Raw genomic sequence first — 6028 nt, forward strand, 5'->3', positions numbered from 1 at the left:
CAGTGCTCACAGCTTTCATTATTACCTGACAACATTATAAGGATAAGTGCACCGCTGTATATTTTAGTGAGTCTGTGCATATACTGCATTGGAAGTAATTGCAATTTGATATTAATAGGTTAAAAAGGACATTATGAAACAAATGCTAATCCAATTTAACCATCTTCCTGGGAGAGGCAGGGAGCAAAAATGTCTTGCTGATGTGTTTATCCCCTAATCAGTTCATTAGCTATAAACAACATGACATTAGAAGTTGATATTAATTTTTATTCAGCCAGTTGATGTTTAATCGGTCATGGGAGAATGAATATCAGGGAGAAAGATCCTTCCAGTGCAGACCACTTAGAACTTTATAAAGTGTCCTCTCTGACCAGGAGACAGGTCAAACAAACCAGAGGGAGGGGTAATGACCACAATACACAGGAAGAGTGAGGGACTTAAATATAGGATCTGAACTTGCAGAAGATGCTATTGTTCACCTGGGAAAGGCAATCCCTCTTGTTATTATTAAGGTGAATTGGTAAGGAAATGTCCTAATTAGCAGACAGAGGTGTGGTGGGATTTTATGACAGTGACAATACACATTAATTGCTTTTAGTCTACCTGTCATACATTACAGGAAAAGACAAATCAGGCTGCAGACCATCATAAAACAAATATGCCTGCTTTCCTTTTCATGGAGAGCAATAGACAGGTGTGTGAAAATATTTTAACACTTGGAATATCTAGTACTTTGCTAAATGGTGTTTGCTCATGTGACTTTGTACTTTCCTGACCATAGAGGTCTATATATAATTAACAAGTCAACAGTAATGTGGGCTCCCAGTGTATGGGTACAATAGAGCAAAACATGTCATGTTGTGGCCATAGCTTATATATTTTACAGAATTTATGGAAATGTCTCTGTATGCCATTGTTGTGGTGGATAAAGTTGGTGTTTTGATGTGATGTTTAATAGTCCTAAGAAGAAGATGAAGAAGAACCATCCTAATACACCTTACAAATATTATGTCCTGCAGTAATTATCAAGGATGTCAGAAAAAAGTAATCAATGATAAATATGATTCACATTTTGACTGCCACATTTTTTGACTCGTTTGCACCAACTTTATTTTTTCTGTCTTAGGCTGGTTTTACACGGGCAAGAAAACCGCGCAATTTTCCGGCAATGCGACAGCGCTAGAAAACACATGTTCGTGAAACCCATGCTTTTTAATGGTTTCCTTCACATTAGCGATGTTTTCACCGATGCTATGTTGCGAGAAAAAAAAATCGCAGTATGTATTTTCTGCTATGTACTATTTTTTATCTCCCATGTTTCCCTATGGAGCCTCCTTGTTTATCGCATCGCATTGCACGAACTTGAGATTTTCGTGCAGTGTGATACATTTTTAACATTAGAAACTCCTATTTACCTTCTCATGATAAAATAGCGTTAAAATCACAGGCAGCAGTGACACGATGTACGATTTTTCACAACAAAAAGCATAGCTGTCGCTTAAAAATCACGGGAATAAAGCTGGGATTTTCTCGCAGCGATATCATAATCGCCCCTGTGTGAAACTTGCCTTAGGGACCTTTTACATGGGATGGAATATTCTACAACAACATTATGGCTTATGCCGTCCCTGAATTCTGCACTAAAATCTACACCGCTAACTGCAGATTTTGATGCAGAATTGATGCGTTAACAATGCAAGTTTTTGGGCTGAATATTCCGTAGGGTATTGCAGAATATTCCATCCTGTGTGAAGGGTCCCTTAAAATAGACTGACAAAAATGTAATTCAGCATGAACACCATATGCATGAAGATCCCCATTTCTTTTGGGGCAAAGAGGGCATGGCCTTCCATCTGTCTAAGGGCACCTTTATACAGAACAGTTGTTCAATTCATTGCTGGATTGTGTGAAATTGAATGATATTCATTCAGTGTAAACATGGCCAACGACTGAACAACAAACGATAATTCCTTCATTTATCGTCAGTCTTCAGTTTCTGCAGGCATAAAAATCAAATGACGATTGGCCTATGTAATCAGGCAGCCGTTCATCTATGAACCCCTGCCTGTTTCCTGTGAATGGAGGCAGGCAGCCAGAAGAGATCTCCAGCCTGCTTTGCCTCCATTCACTGAACAATTATTGCTCCTGTGTGAAAACACATAAGTGATAATCATTGGGACAACTTTTGGCGCGTAAGCACCAGTCGTCCCATGTAAAATGACCATTAATGTGCCTGATTTACGAAATATTCTACACCACTTTTCTTCCTAACTGATGGAATATAATGCAAGGTGAGAACCTAGATCCCAACGGGTTTATACAAGGTTATGGAATACAATTTGCACTACTCTGTAGCAGATATACCAGTTTTTAAAAATGACTAGTAGACCAGTGTAAAGAATTACTGTAGTGCATTTTCCCAATGCCTGTTGTGAATATTGTGCAGCTATTGAATAGTGTCTGTTTGCCCTCTTAGGTGGCAGTAACTCATAGCATAGATCTCAGGGTAGATTTACTAAACCAAATGTGCCAGAATTCTGGTTCAATTTGTACAAACAAAACTAGTTTATGTACCTTGTACCACATTTATTAAGTGCTTTAGATACTTTCTGAACCAATGGACATGGACGTATGGCTTTTTTGGAAGAGGAGCATAGCTTCGTGGTAAGTGTGCATGGCCTTAAATGTGAGACTGTGCACCAAAATTGTGCAAATTTAGTGAATTAATAGGTGCTGTAAATTTAGACAAAAGTGTATATAATTGACACCAGTTTGGCGTGTAAATTATAATACATTTGTTGAGCTGCATTTTATCCACCCCTTCTGTGAAACCACACCCACTTTTTTAAAAAATGTGGCAGAGGGTGGCAAAAAAGACTCAAAAGTTGCAAAAATTTGTGTCTTCTTTATGTCACACATCTGGTGTACAAGGCTTGATACATTTCCCCCATATTTTTCAATTAAATTCTGCCAGAAAACTGTAGAAATTCTTGCTACCCTTTATTTTTATTTCTGCATTGCATCTAAAATAATAATGCTACCACTTTGTCTATGCAGTTCTTATGCACACCTATGTGTCTTCATGCTTACAGGCTAGAAACAAACTCAGTATTGTCCTGCAGTGATTTGTTACTTTGCTCTCTTTTGGCCCTTGCTTATTTGCCTCCGGCATGACTTGTTAAGACCGCTAAAGGGGCATTTCAACAACAGTATCTTCTGATTTTTCGAATATTAAGGCCATATTGTTATGAGTTAAATGCTAAGCCCCCTTTCCAAATAGCCTTAATGAGTCTATTCTCCAGGGTAGGTCATCAATATTTGATCATCAAAAGCCCGTCACTGGTTACCCCAGCCAATCAGCTGATCAAGTGCCAGCTGACAGCGCTGTTATACACTGGGGTCGAAGCAGTGACTTCCACTGTTTAGTGGCTGGCGCTTGTAATTGTAGCTGCAGCTCTCATTGATTTCTGTTGTTGGGAGCTTAGCCAGACTTCCTGGGTGCTATATTTATCAGGACTGGTTCTGCAGCTCAGCTGTCAAGTCCAAACTGGATGCAAAGCACCATGTCCAGATCGGTTGTAAAATATTGCCCTATAGGACGGACACATAATATATAAAAATGCAGATAACAATATATATATATATATATATATATATATATATATATATATATATATATATATGTATGTGTGTGTGTGGTGTAAAACAAACCCAAAAAGTGTCTAAGAGTCTAACCTACTACTATAAGGAGATCCTGCCTTAAAGCAGAACACTTGGCTGATGAGGGCGACACTACATCAGGAACCTGGAGTGACCCTGTCTCTCTCTAGCTTGGAACGGGGATAATGCCTGCTAGGAATGCACCACAGTATATGCAAAGTTAGATCTTACACAAAAACATAATGAACCAAATGTTACACAAATGCCAATAATCAGATGATAGATGTAATAACACCCCAGATTGCACTTAAAACCAAACAGACTTATCTGAACTGTGAAGCAGGACAGGAGTTGTTGACTTAATCACAAACATCTTCAAACAGGGAGTATAACCGGGGTCTGTGAGGAGGAGCTGGAATAAATGTCTACAGAGAAGCACTGATTGGCTGGCTGGGGCACACGCCTCCCGCCACCAAATCCATCTGGGCACCAGCAGAGAAGCGCTTCCAGCTCTGAAATGACACTGAGCATATGGTGGCATATGGGTCACCTAGACTGGGGCTTATGCCGTGATGTCAGCCCATTCGACATGGCTAGTGAGCTGTAACACCAGCCCTTGGACTACCACTGCACTCCACTGCATCATTCTTTCACTGTACATTAAGCTTTCCCAGTATGTCTAATATGTCCCAATAACAACAGTGGGAACAGGACCCCAAAGATAAACAACTCCCCAGTAACAAAAGGGAAATTCTCTTATGTCACTTGCATCCCCATGCTCCCCTGGTACGGTGGTATTCCCCTTCTTCCAGATAGGTCAACTGTCCATATCTTCTCACCTGTTCACAGGGTACCACCGTGTCTTACAGTTATTTAAAATTATATAAATAATGTGATTTCTGTAGCATAATAAATATGTTAATACACATTAAACAGCAACAACTTTTTTTGTCCAGGAGGTGTTCCTTCTCTACCTTAAAAACCTATAAGTTATTGCTTGATTTAGATGATGTTAAGAGCCTTCCATCACTCTACGTCTATTAAAAAAAATTAGTACATGAGTAGTTAAAAAGTTGTACATGACTAGCGGAAAAAGCGATTTGCTGGAACAGGGCCAAATTTAATGCGCATTTTATTAAAGCCAGTTCCATGTTCACCAGGAAACTTAGCGCCCATATTACAACAGATCTTAAACGTATCTTAGCTACTACACAACTACTTCTGCGCCTCTCTTTACTCAACCTCTTCTCCCATTGGTAGGAATAAAGTTCGGGCATAGCTGCCATCGTTAAACTTGCCTGCCCTAACTAAGGCTTCCAGGGCCTCTCTTGGCTCTGCTATCGCAGAAGAGAAGGTTGAAAAGGTTATAAAGACACTCTCTAACTCCAAAAGCGCTGGCCCAGATGGCTTTCTCCCCATTCGACTTCAAAAAGATAAAATAAAATAAATCTTGTTATTTGTACAGCGCAACTTATTTTGCAGTGCTTTTAGGTAATTTTTTATTTATTACCCCCCACCAAATGAGGTATTCATTTTACCGAACTCAGAAGAATGGAAGGCTGAGATGACACATATGTTTATTCCACACTTCACAAACTACTTCTATCCCACCATGCACCCACCTCAGAGTTTTTTGAAAGCAAATATCTCCATGATCATGAAACGAATCCAAAAATAAAAAAATATCCAGTATAGCGCTTCACGGGATGAAGGAAAAAATCGAGTATATATATCTACACCATAAGGTGGGATAAGGTCCCGTGAAGCGCTATACTGAATATTTTTTTATTTTTGGATTCTTATCTACACTGGGTTCCCTATTACTAGGGACCCCAGACATCCAAGCAGCTCTCCGGCCAGGATTGGGAGGAAGGATTGACTGATCCATTTACTTATAGGCTATCCCGGAATTGGAGGTACTAGTGAGCTATCCCACCACCAGGGATACTCACTCAGTACCGGGTAAGTCCTTTATCTTCACTTCATTTAATTGTCACACCACCATCTAGTACTGAAGGAGCGCTATTTCTGATCCCGACACCATTGTCATGATCATGAAACGGGAGAGGTGACATCCTGTGTAGCAACCTTTGCCCTTTATCAGTTTTGAATGTTGATGATACAAATTCTCACGACTAGGCTGGCAGCATTCATCTTAGGCCTAATCTCCCCAGAACAAACAAAATGTATTCCTTAAAGGTAAACAACTGCTAACATCAGATTGGTAGCAAACATAATTTCCCACTCTACCACAAATCGCTAATCCTTAATGTTGTTATGCCCGGATATTCAGACAGCATTTGATTCAGTTTGCTGAGAGTATTTAGATCTAGGCCTACAACAAATAGGTTTTGAGAGTGCCTATCTT

Source organism: Eleutherodactylus coqui, chromosome 4 (assembly GCF_035609145.1).
Source record: "Eleutherodactylus coqui strain aEleCoq1 chromosome 4, aEleCoq1.hap1, whole genome shotgun sequence".
Lineage (NCBI taxonomy): Eukaryota > Metazoa > Chordata > Amphibia > Anura > Eleutherodactylidae > Eleutherodactylus > Eleutherodactylus coqui.